At 40.7% G+C, this 19,560-nt stretch overlaps 1 protein-coding gene across 2 annotated transcripts in view; it reads left to right on the top strand.

Moving 5' to 3' along the window:
• LOC139749878 (uncharacterized) overlaps positions 1–18,496 on the top strand; it is a 206,869-nt gene extending 188,373 nt beyond the window's left edge. Inside the window, exon 6 of one of the 2 annotated variants that reach the window (XM_071664251.1) lies at positions 9,657–18,496. The gene's annotated coding sequence lies outside the window, so the exon portion shown is untranslated. Of the gene's footprint in view, positions 1–9,623 lie in introns of both variants that reach the window. The other variant, XM_071664250.1, reaches the window with a different exon arrangement.
• Positions 18,497–19,560: the final 1,064 nt, after the last annotated feature.

Here is a 19,560-nt window from a genome sequence, read left to right as displayed (position 1 = left end):
TCTCCTACTTACATACATATACTTATATATATCTCTCTTTTTAAACCAGGTATTCCCAATCACCAGTCCTTTTTCAGAGCACAAATCTACAAGCTCTTCACCATTTCCATTTACAACACTGAACACCCCATGTACCCCAATTATTCCCTCAACTACCACATTACTAACCTTTGCATTCAAATCACCCAAATTTGAATGCAAATATATATATATATATATATATATATATATATATATATATATATATATATATATTGGTTCTCAGTGAATGTAGGTTTGCGGCAGGGGTGTGTGATGTCTCCATGATTGTTTAATTTGTTTATGGATGGGGTTGTTAGGGAGGTGAATGCAAGAGTTTTGGAAAGAGGGGCAAGTATGAAGTCTGTTGGGGATGAGAGAGCTTGGGAAGTGAGTCAGTTGTTGTTCGCTGATGATACAGCGCTGGTGGCTGATTCATGTGAGAAACTGCAGAAGCTGGTGACTGAGTTTGGTAAAGTGTGTGAAAGAAGAAAGTTAAGAGTAAATGTGAATAAGAGCAAGGTTATTAGATACAGTAGGGTTGAGGGTCAAGTCAATTGGGAGGTGAGTTTGAATGGAGAAAAACTGGAGGAAGTGAAGTGTTTTAGATATCTGGGAGTGGATCTGGCAGCGGATGGAAACATGGAAGCGAAAGTGGATCATAGGGTGGGGGAGGGGGCGAAAATTCTGGGAGCCTTGAAGAATGTGTGGAAGTCGAGAACATTATCTCGGAAAGCAAAAATGGGTATGTTTGAAGGAATAGTGGTTCCAACAATGTTGTATGGTTGCGAGGCGTGGGCTATGGATAGAGTTGTGCGCAGGAGGATGGATGTGCTGGAAATGAGATGTTTGAGGACAATGTGTGGTGTGAGGTGGTTTGATCGAGTAAGTAATGTAAGGGTAAGAGAGATGTGTGGAAATAAAAAGAGCGTGGTTGAGAGAGCAGAAGAGGGTGTTTTGAAATGGTTTGGTCACATGGAGAGAATGAGTGAGGAAAGATTGACCAAGAGGATATATGTGTCGGAGGTGGAGGGAACGAGGAGAAGAGGGAGACCAAATTGGAGGTGGAAAGATGGAGTGAAAAAGATTTTGTGTGATCGGGGCCTGAACATGCAGGAGGGTGAAAGGAGGGCAAGGAATAGAGTGAATTGGATCGATGTGGTATACCGGGGTTGATGTGCTGTCAGTGGATTGAATCAAGGCATGTGAAGCGTCTGGGGTAAACCATGGAAAGCTGTGTAGGTATGTATATTTGCGTGTGTGGACGTATGTATATACATGTGTATGGGGGTGGGTTGGGCCATTTCTTTCATCTGTTTCCTTGCGCTACCTCGCAAATGCAGGAGACAGCGACAAAGCAAAAAAAAAAAAAAAAAAAATATATATATATATATATATATATATATATATATATATATCTTTTTCTTTCTTTCATACTATTCGCCATTTCCCGCATTAGCGAGGTAGCGTTAAGAACAGAGGACTGGGCCTTAGAGGGAATATCCTCACCTGGCCCCCTTCTCTGATCCTTCTTTTGGAGAATTAAAAAGAAAAAAAAAAAACGAGAGGGGAGGATTTCCAGCCACCCGCTCTATCCCCTTTTAGTCGCCTTCTACGACACGCAGGGAATTTGCGTAAATAAATTATACATTTCCTTTTTTCCATAGCCAGAGGTTGAACCATTATGTGTCATTCTTTTTCATTCATTTCAAGCTAGAAGTTTCAGTTTTCTAAATTGTTTCTTACATTTCTCATATGTATATATATGTATGTGTGTGTGTGTGTATATGTGCGTATGTATGTGTATGTGTGTGTATGTGTATATGTATATATATATGTATATTATCCCTGGGGATAGGGGTGGAAGAATACTTCCCACGTATTCCTCGCGTGTCGTAGAAAGCGACTAGAGGGGACGGGAGCGGGGGGCCAGAAATCCTCCCCTCCTTGTATTAACTTTCTAAAATGGGAAACAGAAGAAGGAGTCACGTGGGGAGTGCTCATCCTCCTCGAAGGCTCAGAGTGGGGTGCCTAAATGTGTGTGGATGTAACCAAGATGTGAAAAAAGGAGAGATAGGTAGTATGTTTGAGGAAAGGAACCTGGATGTTTTGGCTCTGAGTGAAACGAAGCTCAAGGGTAAAGGGGAAGAGTGGTTTGGGAATGTCTGGGGAGTAAAGTCAGGGGTTAGTGAGAGGACAAGAGCAAGGGAAGGAGTAGCAATACTCCTGAAACAGGAGTTGTGGGAGTATGTGATAGAGTGTAAGAAAGTAAATTCTCGATTAATATGGGTAAAACTGAAAGTTGATGGAGAGAGGTGGGTGATTATTGGTGCATATGCACCTGGGCATGAGAAGAAAGATCAAGAGAGGCAAGTGTTTTGGGAGCAGCTGAATGAGTGTGTTAGTGGTTTTGATGCACGAGACCGGGTCATAGTGATGGGTGATTTGAATGCAAAGGTGAGTAATGTGGCAGTTGAGGGAATAATTGGTATACATGGGGTGTTCAGTGTTGTAAATGGAAATGGTGAAGAGCTTGTAGATTTATGTGCTGAAAAAGGACTGATGATTGGGAATACCTGATTTAAAAAGCGAGATATACATAAGTATACTTATGTAAGTAGGAGAGATGGCCAGAGAGCGTTATTGGATTACGTGTTAATTGACAGGCGTGCGAAAGAGAGACTTTTGGATGTTAATGTGCTGAGAGGTGCAACTGGAGGGATGTCTGATCATTATCTTGTGGAGGCTAAGGTGAAGATTTGTATGGGTTTTCAGAAAAGAAGAGTGAATGTTGGGGTGAAGAGGGTGGTGAGAGTAAGTGAGCTTGAGAAGGAGACCTGTGTGAGGAAGTACCAGGAGAGACTGAGTACAGAATGGAAAAAGGTGAGAACAATGGAAGTAAGGGGAGTGGGGGAGGAATGGGATGTATTTAGGGAATCAGTGATGGATTGCGCAAAAGATGCTTGTGGCATGAGAAGAGTGGGAGGTGGGTTGATTAGAAAGGGTATTGAGTGGTGGGATGAAGAAGTAAGAGTATTAGTGAAAGAGAAGAGAGAGGCATTTGGATGATTTTTGCAGGGAAAAAATGCAATTGAGTGGGAGATGTATAAAAGAAAGAGGCAGGAGGTCAAGAGAAAGGTGCAAGAGGTGAAAAAGAGGGCAAATGAGAGTTGGGGTGAGAGAGTATCATTAAATTTTAGGGAGAATAAAAAGATGTTCTGGAAGGAGGTAAATAAAGTGCGTAAGACAAGGGAGCAAATGGGAACTTCGGTGAAGGGCGCAAGTGGGGAGGTGATAACAAGTAGTGGTGATGTGAGAAGGAGATGGAGTGAGTATTTTGAAGGTTTGTTGAATGTGTTTGATGATAGAGTGGCAGATATAGGGTGTTTTGGTCGAGGTGGTGTGCAAAGTGAGAGGGTTAGGGAAAATGATTTGGTAAACAGAGAAGAGGTAGTGAAAGCTTTGCGGAAGATGAAAGCCGGCAAGGCAGCAGGTTTGGATGGTATTGCAGTGGAATTTATTAAAAAAGGGGGTGACTGTATTGTTGACTGGTTGGTAAGGTTATTTAATGTATGTATGACTCATGGTGAGGTGCCTGAGGATTGGCAGAATGCGTGCATAGTGCCATTGTACAAAGGCAAAGGGGATAAGAGTGAGTGCTCAAATTACAGAGGTATAAGTTTGTTGAGTATTCCTGGTAAATTATATGGGAGGGTATTGATTGAGAGGGTGAAGGCATGTACAGAGCATCAGATTGGGGAAGAGCAGTGTGGTTTCAGAAGTGGTAGAAGATGTGTGGATCAGGAGTTTGCTTTGAAGAATGTATGTGAGAAATACTTAGAAAAGCAAATGGATTTGTATGTAGCATTTATGGATCTGGAGAAGGCATATGATAGAGTTGATAGAGATGCTCTGTGGAAGGTATTAAGAATATATGGTGTGGGAGGCAAGTTGTTAGAAGCAGTGAAAAGTTTTTATCGAGGATGTAAGGCATGTGTACGTGTAGGAAGAGAGGAAAGTGATTGGTTCTCAGTGAATGTAGGTTTGCGGCAGGGGTGTGTGATGTCTCTATGGTTGTTTAATTTGTTTATGGATGGGTTTGTTAGGGAAGTAAATGCAAGAGTTTTGGAAAGGGGGGCAAGTATGAAGTCTGTTGGGGATGAGAGAGTTTGGGAAGTGAGTCAGTTGTTGTTCGCTGATGATACAGCGCTGGTGGCTGATTCATGTGAGAAACTGCAGAAGCTGGTGACTGAGTTTGGAAAAGTGTGTGGAAGAAGAAAGTTAAGAGTAAATGTGAATAAGAGCAAGGTTATTAGGTACAGTAGGGTTGAGGGTCAAGTCAATTGGGAGGTGAGTTTGAATGGAGAAAAACTGGAGGAAGTGAAGTGTTTTAGATATCTGGGAGTGGATCTGGCAGCGGATGGAACCATGGAAGCGGAAGTGGATCATAGGGTGGGGGAGGGGGCGAAAATCCTGGGGGCCTTGAAGAATGTGTGGAAGTCGAGAACATTATCTCGGAAAGCAAAAATGGGTATGTTTGAAGGAATAGTGGTTCCAACAATGTTGTATGGTTGCGAGGCATGGGCTATGGATAGAGTTGTGCGCAGGAGGATGGATGTGCTGGAAATGAGATGTTTGAGGACAATGTGTGGTGTGAGGTGGTTTGATCGAGTGAGTAACGTAAGGGTAAGAGAGATGTGTGGAAATAAAAAGAGCGTGGTTGAGAGAGCAGAAGAGGGTGTTTTGAAGTGGTTTGGGCACATGGAGAGGATGAGTGAGGAAAGATTGACTAAGAGGATATATGTGTCGGAGGTGGAGGGAACAAGGAGAAGAGGGAGACCAAATTGGAGGTGGAAAGATGGAGTGAAAAAGATTTTGTGTGAACGGGGCCTGAACATGCAGGAGGGTGAAAGGAGGGCAAGGAATAGAGTGAATTGGAGCGATGTGGTATACCGGGGTTGACGTGCTGTCAGTGGATTGAAGCAGGGCATGTGAAGCGTCTGGGGTAAGCCATGGAAAGCTGTGTAGGTATGTATATTTGCGTGTGTGGACGTATGTATATACATGTGTATGGGGGGGGTTGGGCCATTTCTTTCGTCTGTTTCCTTGCGCTACCTCGCAAACGCGGGAGACAGCGACAAAGTATAATAAAAAAAAAATATATATATATATATGGGGATAGGGGTTTAAGAATACTTCCCACGTATTCCCTGCGTGTCGTAGAAGGCGACTAAAAGGGGAGGGAGCGGGGGGGCTGGAATTCCTCCCCTCTTGTTTTTTTTTTAAATTTTCCAAAAGAAGGAACAGAGGGGGGCCTAGGTGAGGATATTCCAAAAAAGGCCCAGTCCTCTGTTCTTAGCGCTACCTCGCTAATGCGGGAAATGGCGAATAGTTTAAAAAAAAAAAAATATATATATATATATATATATATATATATATATATATATATATATATATATATATATATATATATCGATGATGTAAGGCATCTGTACGTGTAGGAAGAGAGGAAATTGATTGGTTCTCAGTGAATGTAGGTTTGCGGCAGGGGTGTGTGATGTCTCCATGGTTGTTTAATTTGTTTATGGATGGGGTTGTTAGGGAGGTGAATGCAAGAGTTTTGGAAAGAGGGGCAAGTATGAAGTCTGTTGGGGATGAGAGAGCTTGGGAAGTGAGTCAGTCGTTGTTCGCTGATGATACAGTGCTGGTGGCTGATTCACGTGAGAAACTGCAGAAGCTGGTGACTGAGTTTGGTAAAGTTTGTGAAAGAAGAAAGTTAAGAGTAAATGTGAATAAGAGCAAGGTTATTAGGTACAGTAGGGTTGAGAGTCAAGTCAATTGTGAGGTAAGTTTGAATGGAGACAAACTGGAGGAAGTAAAGTGTTTTAGATATCTGGGAGTGGATCTGGCAGCGGATGGAACCATGGAAGCGGAAGTGGATCATAGGGTGGGGGAGGGGGCGAAAATTCTGGGAGCCTTGAAGAATGTGTGGAAGTCAAGAACATTATCTCGGAAAGCAAAAATGGGTATGTTTGAAGGAATAGTGGTTCCAACAATGTTGAATGGTTGCGAGGCGTGGGCTATGGATAGAGTTGTGCGCAGGAGGATGGATGTGCTGAAAATGAGTTGTTTGAGGACAATGTGTGGTGTGAGGTGGTTTGATCGAGTAAGTAACGTAAGGGTAAGAGAGATGCGTGGTTGAGAGAGCAGAAGAGGGTGTTTTGAAATGGTTTGGGCACATGGAGAGAATGAGTGAGGAAAGATTGACCAAGAGGATATATGTGTCGGAGGTGGAGGGAACGAGGAGAAGTGGGAGACCAAATTGGAGGTGGAAAGATGGAGTGAAAAAGATTTTGTGTGATCGGGGCCTGACCATGCAGGAGGGTGAAAGGAGGGCAAGGAATAGAGTGAATTGGATCGATGTGGTATACCGGGGTTGACGTGCTGTCAGTGGATTGAATCAGGGCATGTGAAGCGTCTGGGGTAAACCATGGAAAGCTGTGTAGGTATGTATATTTTGCGTGTGTGGACGTATGTATATACATGTGTATGGGGGTGGGTTGGGCCATTTCTTTCATCTTTTTCCTTGCGCTACCTCGCAAACATGGGAGACAGCAACAAGCAAAAATATATATATATATATATATATATATATATATATATATATATATATATATATGAGGATATTCCCTCAGAGGCCCAGTCCTCAGTTCTTAACGCTACCTTGCTAACGCGGGAAATGGCGAATAGTTTGAAAGAAAGAAAATATATATAGATTTATTCATTTTTTTTTTTTTTTTTCCAAAAGAAGGAGCAGAGAATTGGGCCAGGTGAGGGTATTCCCTCAAAGGCCCAGTCCTCTGTTCTTGGCGCTACCTCGCTAATGCGGGAAATGGCGAATAGTTTGAAAGAAAGAAAGATATATATATATATATATATATATATATATATATATATATATATATATATATATATATATATCGAGGATGTAAGGCATGTGTACGTGTAGGAAGAGAGGAAATTGATTGGTTCTCAGTGAATGTAGGTTTGCGGCAGGGGTGTGTGATGTCTCCATGGTTGTTTAATTTGTTTATGGATGGGGTTGTTAGGGAGGTGAATGCAAGAGTTTTGGAAAGAGGGGCAAGTATGAAGTCTGTTGGGGATGAGAGAGCTTGGGAAGTGAGTCAGTTGTTGTTCCCTGATGATACAGCGCTGGTGGCTGATTCATGTGAGAAACTGCTGAAGCTGTTGACTGAGTTTGGTAAAGTTTGTGAAAGAAGAAAGTTAAGAGTAAATGTGAATAAGAGCAAGGTTATTAGGTACAGTAGGGTTGAGAGTCAAGTCAATTGTGAGGTAAGTTTGAATGGAGAAAAACTGGAGGAAGTAAAGTGTTTTCGATATCTGGGAGTGGATCTGGCAGCGGATGGAACCATGGAAGCGGAAGTGGATTATAGGGTGGGGGAGGGGGCGAAAATTCTGGGAGCCTTGAAGAATGTGTGGAAGTCGAGAACATTATCTCAGAAAGCAAAAATGGGTATGTTTGAAGGAATAGTGGTTCCAACAATGTTGTATGGTTGTGAGGTGTGGGCTATGGATAGAGTTGTGCGCAGGAGGATGGATGTGCTGGAAATGAGTTGTTTGAGGACAATGTGTGGTGTGAGGTGGTTTGATCGAGTAAGTAACGTAAGGGTAAGAGAGATGTGTGGAAATAAAAAGAGCGTGGTTGAGAGAGCAGAAGAGGATGTTTTGAAATGGTTTGGGCACATGGAGAGAATGAGTGAGGAAAGATTGACCAAGAGGATATATGTGTCGGAGGCGTAGGGAACGATGAGAAGTGGGAGACCAAATTGGAGGTGGAAAGATGGAGTGAAAAAGATTTTGTGTGATCGGGGCCTGAACATGCAGGAGGGTGAAAGGCGGGCAAGGAATAGAGTGAATTGGATCGATGTGGTATACCGGGGTTGACGTGCTGTCAGTGGATTGAATCAGGGCATGTGAAGCGTCTGGGGTAAACCATGGAAAGCTGTGTAGGTATGTATATTTGCGTGTGTGGACGTATGTATATACATGTGTATGGGGGTGGGTTGGGCCATTTCTTTTGTCTGTTTCCTTGCGCTACCTGGAAACGCGGGAGACAGCGACAAAAAAAAAATATATATATATATATATATATATATATATATATATATATATATATATATATATATATATATATATATATATAATGAGGAATGGTGGAATGCATGCATAGTGCCATTTACAAAGGTAAAGAGGATAAAGGTGAGTGTTCAAATTACAGAGGTATAAGTTTGTTGTGTATTCCTTCGAAATTATATGGGAGGGTTTTTATTGAGAGAGTGAAGGCTTGTACAGAGCATCAGATTGGGGAAGAGCAGTGTGGTTTAAAAAGTGGTAGAGGATGTGTGGATCAGGTGTTTGCTTTGAAGAATGCATGTGTGAAATACTTAGAAAAACAAATGGATTTGTATGTAGCACTTATGGATCTAGAGAAGGCATATGATAGAGTTGATAGAGATGCTCTGTGGAAGGTATTAAGAATATATGGTGTGGGAGGCAAGTTGCTAGAAGCAGGGAAAAGTTTTTATTGAGGACATAAGGCATGCCAACGAGTAGGAAGAGAGGAAAGTGATTGGTTCTCAGTGAATGACGGTTTGCGGCAGGGGTGCGTGATGTCTCCATGGTTGTTTAATTTGTTTATGAATGGAGTTGTTAGGGAGGTGAATGCAAGAGTTTTGGAGAGAGGGGCAAGTATGCAAATTGTTGTGGATGAGAGGGCTTGGGAAGTGAGTCAGTTGTTGTTCAGTGATGATATAGCGCTGGTGGCTTGTTCGGGTGAGAAACTGCAGAAGCTTGTTGCTGAGTTTGGTAAAGTATTTCCCTTTGTGCCTTCCATACCTCACCCATTCCCCAAGTTTTGTTTTTATTTTCCTTTTGATATTTATTCATTCTCTCTTGGCATCTCCTCACACAAGTCTCCTTTTCATGCTTACTCATTTTTTTCACATTCTTGCCATCCATACATTTTTTATATCTAAAGCCTCTGCAGATTTTCAGCCTTTCCTCTACCGACAATTGATCAAACATCCCACAACTCAGTCTTCTCAGCATATTTGTATCCAGGAGCACACCTATGAATTAAGCTATAATCCAGTAACTTGTGCTTACCTTCAATCCCACTTTATAATCTAAACTTTTGTGTGTTCCAAGTTATAAAGGAGGGACTCCCAATCACCACTCCTTTTTCAGCACGCATCTCCACAAGCTCTTTACCTCTTCCATTTATAATGAGTATCTCATGATATCATCTATTATGCACTCAACTGCTACAATGTCCACTCTTGCTTTCAAATCTCCCCTAACTAATACTCAATCCCTCACTTCAAATTGCTGATGTACTCACTCAGCTCTTCCCTAAACACTTGCATCTTCTCACAGGAATATTTATAATTCAGCTGCCTGTGTACTGTCATGTAATCATTAGAGGTAATCACCTTGGTTCTGGAATGTAAGTAAAGTTGGAAATTTATACTCCCATGGACTTACTGATTTACTCTAAGAATAACTTATGTTTATTTACAATTAAGGATCACTGGCCACTCCTGTAACACCCCACACAGCTCCCAAGAGAGAATTCAACACTACACTGAGGAGCCAGCCACCACCAGCGTAGTACTCTTTCCAACACTGCTGACCCATGAATTCTTCTGTCCTCAAATGTTCACCCAACATACAGCAGGCACCTAGAGAAAGGCACCTACTGGGGCTTGTTCAGGTTACCACACAATGACTTCACCACTTATAGCATCAGTAGAGAAATGTCCGTGTCAGGTGTTGATGATAAGTGATGAATCCAATGTAGGAGTGTGGGTGACATCAGAGATAGCCAAAAAGTGACATCAGGGCCAGCCAAAGACTGAAAAGAGTGCACATGAAAATCCATGCAGCTGAGTGACAAAAAGACAATACTAGTACTTTAATATAAGAATCAAAGAGCAAAATATTAAGTTAGAACATGGCGTGTAAGATAAACATAGGAGATATTTGAGGAACAAAATTGAGAATAAAACTGGAAAAAAATTATTCCTTGGATAACTTGGAACAAATAAAATATATGTGATTATAAAAAAAGATATACAACAATAATTATAACAAAGCAAATGGTCATACCTAAAAATAACAGTCTTCAAATGCATAGACAAATCTAAGTATCTATAGGTCATAAGAAGCAAATGCCACATGGCCAGTGAAGTAAGACACAAGCATATATAACAAGTCAGACATGAAGATATCAGTCGTAAAAGGAATAAAGTATGCCCCATGATACAAGAATAGGGCTGATATGCTAAAATTAGAAATAGCAAGTTAATTATGAAATACAGTAACAATATAAACATAATTACAAAATCATAAGTACAGTAGCATTGACAATTAAGGGGGAAAACATAAAAATGAGAATGTAATGACTCTTGAAGAATGTGTACAATCTTCAGATCTTGCTTCACTGTTCAGTCTTCCTAGACAGGGTTAGCTTTACACCTGTGGGTGAGACAATTTCATACAAAACAACAAACTCCAAGAATCAAAAGAACTTAAATGCCAGTAATTATTAATCCTGACAATGTTGAAAAACAGGAATGTGAAATCCTGGGTGTAAGTACAAGGGCAGAACTGAATAGTTGTTAGCAGACATCTCGGCTGTAGTTTGAGCAACAGTAAACTCACCCTTTAACATGTTGAGTGGTTCCACATTGTATAAGTGTTGTAAGGGTCTTGTGTTGTGAGTGGATCTTTTTCTACATGGCAAAATTTTTTTTGGTCTTTAAAGTTTAATAGTTAGGTTATATGTATAAATCTAAAACTGTGGAAGAAACTGAGTCACAACACTGGCATGTGACAGACGAGTTCCTTAACAATGAAGAGGTACTTGCCATCATTCAAATGTGTGTGCTGTTGGACAAAGTCTTTCTTTTAAATACATGTGCATTTATTAACTAGGCTAAAGTTTATACCAATAGCAAGTTCACAAGTGTCTTCGACTTCAGACTCAAAAGTTAATATTTGGGCAATACAAAGTTTAAGTTGGTTAATACACTTTTGAGAATGATGTATGTTGTCTTGAATAAGAAACTGTAGTCAGGTCCTGTGAAAGCAACAGTAAGTTCCCATAGATAAAAGCTACATGAAGGGAGTTCTTATGGAAGATGGGAAAGGAAATATATTTTGAAAAGTTTGAAAAATTTACTGTGAATGGGATACTAAAAGGTATCTTTTGGCATCGGAAACCCCCAACAGTGGATAGTAAAACTCCACTTACTCTCCAACGTACATTGGCTGTAGATTCCACAGCTCCTTAGCTCTTTATAACAAGTCTTTAAGCACTGTAAATGGTAACAATGTTTGGGTGACCTTATATTCATTAGCCCATAGAAAATCAGATAAGAATATAGAAAATCAGATAAGAATATATAGTAAGCCAGTATACAGAATACTCTGTTCTAGTATCACATTATTTACTGCCACTATTGTCACCAGGTGTTGTACCTTCTTCATATCTCTCAGGTGTTTAGATAGGTGATTGTGCTCATAGATTCCGTTCACTGCTTTAGTGATTTCATTCATTTTGGCAACATACTTGTGTGTATTTTAGATGGTGACTTCTAGAAGTTTCATGAGTATCACACCTAGAAAATGGCTCTTCAACATTGTCCAAGACTGAGTGCATCTCTTTCTGTGTGTCAGCTCTGAACAAGCTACCTAAAATTTGTTCTTCAGTACCAAGTAGACCCCACCTATACCATTCACCTTGCTCTTGATGATGTAAGAAATCAGAGAGTTTGACACATATTTGTTTTACCTTCTACTGCAAGGCTGACCTATAGGTATGTGTTGTGCTGGAATTGGCAGAATTTGATGTCTGGGGTTGTAACATTCAGATTTTAGTGAATACTAACCATAGATAGGGGCAGATGAGTACAACCATTATTTCATTTGTTAGTACTAGGACTTCGCCTTCTTCTTCTACCAAGTTTCTATGCCTCACTGCCTGCAAATCAGGGGGCTCTGTTGGTGAGCTCCACGTGAATGGTATACTATATGTATGACAAGAAGATTGAGGACCCACATTTCTACAAGAATGTGACCTTTTAATTTTGCATTAATGATAGCAACCCTTAATTATACAAAGCTTTTCTCTTCATTGAGCATGTGACTGATTGTGGTAATTTCCTTTGGCATAGTGTGAACATCCAGTTGCACTTTTCCATAGCTATTTCCCAGGTGAAGAAGAAGGAGACAGAGATGATTTAAGAGGGTTACAGATTGAGAGGTATACTCATCCAGGGACAGAACTGGAGCAGACAGATCTGCTGTATCAATAGTCAAAGTGAATGTTGACTTTAAAGCTGTATAGTTCAATGCCTTTAAATGATGTATGTGCTGTGTTTTTGTCTCCCTACTCACTGTGAGTTCTTGCTTAAATTTATGACCATGTAACTTCCCAACTATTCTAAATGGGTTGCATTCTATAACCATATCTAGATTTGCCCCTTTTAGTGACTCCTTAAGACTTCAATTTATATTTTGTATTTGGCCCTGTCTGTTCTTGATGTATTCATCCAAATACAAGTATTCATCCAAACACAAGTTTAAGTTTGAACATTATTAAGGATGAAATGTGGGAAATCCCCAACAGAAATGTAAATGCTGAATTGATTATGCTTTGGACCATGGGAATACCCTTGTCCCAGGTGTCACCACTTGGATTTAGAATTTGGTGCATCATATCCAGTACTTTGCTAATAAAGCTCTTAAACAGGCAGTTACTAATTAGGGTAATACAGCTTGGTGTTAACCTTGCAGATGCCATGTAATGTGCATAACTCATTCAGAATATCATGTCATACACCCTTATCTTTGGCTTGGTATGTGTGCTGACATTGTTATTGTGGAAAGCATTTGCCACCTAACTGCCATCTTATCGTTAATGGGTACCATTTCAAAGTATCTAGAGAAATTGTCGGTCGTGATTCAAAAGTAATGTACCATCTTCAGTGGATTGAAATCCACTGAACAAATCAAGGCAAATTTTGTGCCAGGGTTTATCCAAAACATAATAATTCAGCATAGGAGATGGCAGTCATATGACCATTATGTACATCAGATGAGTGATACCTGTCCGCAATTCGTTTATCCTGGACCATACTTTAGAGTCTTGTCTTTACCAGGATGGGTCCTTCTGGGAGAATCATGGACAATCTTTAACACATCTGGGACCAAGCTCTTGGGGACCTTGATTATCAGGTTTCCCCATACCACTTTGGCCTTTAACTTCTGTAGGCACATGTATGTATAGCACATCATCAGTAATTTTTAACTCCATCAGGGGTACTGGTTTCTTTCCTGTGACTGTATGGGCTTCACTCCCAAAAAGACATATCAGAGGTCCCTGCTCAGGCTTCTGTTACTGTATAGATGCCACCTCTCCCTCATCAAGAGTAATGTAATTAGGTATTATTGATGCTATATGAGATAATGTGAATATTTCTATATTTGCTTTATTGTGGAGGCATTCAAACTTAGAATCATATTCCTGTGTGATCAGGTACCAGCAGGCCAGCTTCTCCTCTGTGGTTTTTATTCTTAGCTGTACCATTAGGGCATCATCCATTAATATCCAGATTCAGTACCCATTAATTAAATCCCTAAAGTTTTTGCAAGACCATACCACAACCAGTGCCACCAATTCTGTTACAGAATAGTTTGACTCTGGTTAAGATGATTTTTATCTGCATAAGTACTTGGAACTTTCTTGCCATGTTTATCCTTTTTAAAAACTGCATCCAGCCCTTTATCTGAAGTGTAATTTCCCAAAGTGAATGGTTCTGAAAAATTGGGGAAATGAAGAACTGGAGCTTTAGTAAGAGCTTCCTTCAAGAGATCAAACACTTGCTGTAATGGTTCATTCCATTTATACTAATGATCTTTTTTCAATGTGTCCATTAAGAGTTAGGCTTTCTTTGCAAAATCACAGATAAAAGCCTTGTAAAATCCAGTAGGACCTAATGCCATGGTGTTAGGCACTAGAAAGTTTTTTACAGCTTTTAATTTGTCATAACATGTGGTGATTCCTTGCTCATTTACTGCTTGTCCTAGAAATTTAAGCTCCTTGATGAAGAAATGAAGCTCTGATGACTTAGTCATAAGTGCTGATTCTTCCAATCTCTGAATGAATTTCCAGCTTAGCGAGATGTTGAGAAACATTTTCTGGTGTCAGTTTGATATCATTCAAATATATCATCATGTTTCTTTCCTAAAGACAATGGAATACCATGTTCATCAGCCAGGTAAATTTATTTTTTAACTTGAAAATGTCCCTTAGGGACAAAAAAGTGTCTGTTGCTTCTTACTGCTTGCAATGTCCACTTGCCAAAAACCTTGTATAAGGTCAAAAGAGCTAAAAGTTATTATTTTCCCCACTGTTTTGAAGATCACCCATGATAGGTAAAGGATTTTGGTCTGGAACTTTGAGCTTATTAAGATGTCTGTAATCAGTGACAAAAAAGAAATTTCCCTCAGACTTCAGAATAAGTAAGAGTGGTGAGTTTTATGGGCTGGAACCTGGCCCAGTGAATTCATCATCAAGCATTTCATGAACTAACTGATCTACCAATAAAATAACAAGAAAACTGCATAGGGAAGGCTGATATGTGTATGGAGTTAGTATTAGGTTCCAGGTTAATTTCATGGTAGATCAGTTAGTATGTCCTACCATTTTACTGTTTCACCTCCTCCCCCACCCTCTGACTCACTTCCACTTCCATGGTTCCATCAACTGCTAAGTCCACTCCCAGATACATAAAACACTTCACTTCCTCCAGTTTTTCTCTATTCAAACTTAACTCCCAGGTAACTTGTCTCTCCACCCTACTGAACCTAATAACATTACTTTTATTCACATTTATTCTCAACTTTCTCCTTTCACACACTTTACCACACTCAGTCACCAACCTCTCCAGTGTCTCACCTGAATCAGCCACCAGTGCTGTATCATCAGCAAACAACAACTGACTTAATTCCTAAGCCCTCTCATCCACAATAGACTGCATACTTGCCCCTCTCTCCAGAACTCTCACATTCACCTCTCTAACCACCCCCATCCATAAACATATACAACAACGATGGAGTCATCAAGCACCCCTGCCGCAAACCGACATTCACTGGGAACCAATCACTTTCCTCTCTTCCTACTTGTACATATGCCTTACATCCTTGATAAAAACTTTTCACTGCTTTAAACAACTTACCTCCCACACCATATACTCTTAAATCCTTCCACAAAGCATCTCTATCAACCCTATCATATGCCTTCTCCAGATCCGTAAATGCTACATACAAGTCCATCTGTTTTCCTAAGTATTTCTCACATACCTTCTTCAAAGCAAACACCTGATCCACACATCCTTTACCACTTCTGTAACCAAACTGCTCTTCTCCAATCTGATGCTCTGTTCATGCCTTTACCCTCTCAATCAATACCCTTCCATATAATTTCCCAGGAATACTCAAGAGACTTATACCTCCGTAATTTGAACACACACATTTATCCCCTTTGCCTTTGTACAATGGCACTATGTGTACATTCCGCCAATCCTCGGGCACTGCACCAGGAACCATACATTCATTGAATATCCTTACCAACCAGTCAACAACACAGTCACCTCCTTTTTTTAATAGATTCCACTGCAATACCATCCAAACCCGCCACCTTGCTGGCTTTCATCTTCCGCAAAGCTTTCACTACCTCTTCTCTGTTTACCAAACCACTCTCCCTGACCCTCTCACTTCGCACACCACCTCAACCAAAGCACCCTATATTTGCCACTCTATCATCAGACACATTCAACAAACCTTCAAAATACTCACTCCATCTCCTTCTCACGTCACCACTACTTCTTATCATCTCCCCATTAGCCCCCTTCACCGATGTTTCCAATTGTTCTCTTGTATTATGCACGTTATTTGCCTCCTTCCAAAACATCTTTTTATTCTCCCTAGAATTTAATGATACTCTCTCACCCCAACTCTCATTTGCCCTCTTTTTTACCTCTTGCACCTTTCTCTTGACCTCCTGCCTTTTTCTTTCATACATCTACCAGTCATTCGCACTACTTCCTTGCAAAAATCATCCAAACGCCTCTCACTTCTCTTTCACTAACAATCTTACTTCTTCATCTCACCACTCACTACCCTTTCTAATCTGCCCACCTCCCACCTTTCTCATGTCACAAGCATCTTTTGTGCAAATCATCACTGCTTCCCTAAATTCATCCCATACCTCCCCTACTCCCCTTACGTCATTTGCTCTCACCCTTTCCATTCTGCACTCAGTCTTTCTTGGTACTTCCTCACACAAGTCTCCTTTCCAAGCTCACTTCCTCTCACCACTCTCTTCCTCCCAACATTCTCTCTTCTTTTCTAAAAACCTCTACAAATCTTTACTTTCGCCTCCACAAGATAATGATCAGACATCCCTCCAGTTGCCTTTCTCAGCACATTAACATCCAAAAGTCTCTCTTTCATGCGCTTATCAATTAACACATAATCCATTAATGCTCTCTAGCCACCTCTCCTACTTACATTCGTATACTTATGTACATCTCTCTTTTTAAACCAGGTATTCCCGATCACCAGTTTGATATATAGAAGTTCCAAAAATGATATATGGTTGTGGAACATGGGCTATAGATAGGGTTGTATGGAGGAGGGTGGATGTGTTGGAAATGAAATGTTTGAGGACAACATGTGGTGAGGTGATTTGATCGAGTAAGTAACGAAAGGGTAAGAGAGATGTGTGGAAATAAAGAGTGTAGTTGAGAGAGTAGAAGAAGGTGTGTTGAAATGGTTTGGACATTAGGAGAGAATGAGTGAGGAAAGAATAACAAAGAGGATATATGTGTCAGAGGTGAAGGGAACAAGGAGAAGCAGGAGACCAAATGGGAGGTAGAAGGATGAAGTGAAAAAGATTTTTAGCAACCATGGCCCGAACTTACAGGAGGGTGATAGGCATGCAAGGAATAGAGTGAATTGGAACGATGTGGTATACTGGGGTTGACATGCTGTCATTGGACTGAACCAGGGCATGTGAAGCATGTGGAGTAAACCATGGAAAGGTCTTTGGGGCCTGGATGTGGATAGGGAGCTGTGGTTTTTGATGCATTACACAAGATAGCTAGAGACTGAGTGTGAAGGAATGTGGCCTTTTTTCTGTTTTCCTGATGCTACCTCTCTGAAGTGGGGGTTAGCAGCACTATTTCCTGTTTGTCGGGGTAGTGACAGGAATGGATGAGGGAAAGCAAATATGAATATGTACATGTGTCTATATTTTTATGTCTGAGTATATGTATGTATATGTTGATATGTATATGTATGTATATTGGCTTTTATGTTTATGTGTATATGAGTAGATGGGCCATTCTTCATCTGTTTCCTGGTGCTACCTCGGTGACGTGGGAACAGCAATTATGTATAATAGATAATATTTTTTTTCATATATATTCACGTTTCCCCCGTTAGTGAGGTAGAGTTAAGAACAGAAAACTGAGCTTTAGAGGGAGTATCCTCACTTGGGCCCCTTATCTGTTCCTTCTTTTGGAAAATTAGAAATGAGAGGGGAGGATTTCCAGCCTCCCACTAACTCCCCTTTTATTTGCCTTCTGTGACACGCAGGACATACATGGGAAGTGTTCTGTATCCCGTCCCAAGATATAAAATAATACGTATGTATATATATGTGAAAAGAGCATGGTTGATAGAACAGAAGAGGGTGTGTTGAAATGCTTTGGTCACTTGGAGAGAATGAGTGAGGAAAGATTGGCAAGGTGGATATATGTGTCAGAAGTGGAGGGAAGAAGGATAAGCAGGAGACCAAATTGGAGGTGGAAGGATGGAGTGAAAAAGATTTTGAGTGATCAGGGCCTGAACATACAGGAGGGTGGAAGGTGTGCAAGAAATAGAGTGAATTGGAAAGATATGGTATACCAGGATCGACTCGCTGTCAGTGGATTGAACCAGGGCATGTGAAGAATCTGGGGTAAACCATGGAAAGTTTTATGGGGCCTGGATTTGGAAAGGGAGCTGTGATTTTGGTGCATTACACACGACAGCTAGAGACTGAGTGTGAATGAATGTGGCCTTTTTGTCTTTTCCTAGTGCTTCTTTGTGTGTGTGTGTGATATTTCATGTGTGGCTGGATGGCAAAGTGCATGGATGAAGGCAGCAAGTATGAACATGTGCATGTGTATATATGTATTTCTGTGCATGTATATGTTTATGTTTATACACATGTATGTGGGTGGGTTGGGCCATCCTTTTGTCTTTTTCCTTGCACTACCTCTCTGTCGCAGGAGACGGTGATAAGTGTAATAGATATAAATAAATAAATAAATATATATATATATATATATATATATATATATATATATATATATATATATATATATATATATATATATATATATATATATATATGGTTTGATTCAGTAAGTAATAATAGGGTAAGAGAGATTTTTTTTTTTTTTTATATACTTTGTCGCTGTCTCCCGCGTTTGCGAGGTAGCGCAAGGAAACAGACGAAAGAAATGGCCCAACCCCCCCCCATACACATGTATATACATACGTCCACACACGCAAATATACATACCTACACAGCTTTCCATGGTTTACCCCAGACGCTTCACATGCCTTGATTCAATCCACTGACAGCACGTCAACCCCGGTATACCACATCGCTCCAATTCACTCTATTCCTTGCCCTCCTCTCATCCTCCTGCATGTTCAGGCCCCGATCACACAAAATCTTTTTCACTCCATCTTTCCACCTCCAATTTGGTCTCCCTCTTCTCCTCGTTCCCTCCACCTCCGACACATATATCCTCTTGGTCAATCTTTCCTCACTCATTCTCTCCATGTGCCCAAACCACTTCAAAACACCCTCTTCTGCTCTCTCAACCACGCTCTTTTTATTTCCACACATCTCTCTTACCCTTACGTTACTCACTCGATCAAACCACCTCACACCACACATTGTCCTCAAACATCTCATTTCCAGCACATCCATCCTCCTGCGCACAACTCTATCCATAGCCCACGCCTCGCAACCATACAACATTGTTGGAACCACTATTCCTTCAAACATACCCATTTTTGCTTTCCGAGATAATGTTCTCGACTTCCACACATTCTTCAAGGCCCCCAGAATTTTCGCCCCCTCCCCCACCCTATGATCCACTTCCGCTTCCATGGTTCCATCCGCTGCCAGATCCACTCCCAGATATCTAAAACACTTCACTTCCTCCAGTTTTTCTCCATTCAAACTCACCTCCCAATTGACTTGACCCTCAACCCTACTGTACCTAATAACCTTGCTCTTATTCACATTTACTCTTAACTTTCTTCTTCCACACACTTTACCAAACTCAGTCACCAGCTTCTGCAGTTTCTCACATGAATCAGCCACCAGCGCTG

Source organism: Panulirus ornatus, chromosome 8 (genome assembly GCF_036320965.1).
Source record: "Panulirus ornatus isolate Po-2019 chromosome 8, ASM3632096v1, whole genome shotgun sequence".
NCBI classification, from domain to species: Eukaryota; Metazoa; Arthropoda; class Malacostraca; order Decapoda; family Palinuridae; genus Panulirus; species Panulirus ornatus.
Note: the sequence above shows the minus strand (reverse complement) of the source record. Positions and strands in the feature narration are given on the sequence as shown.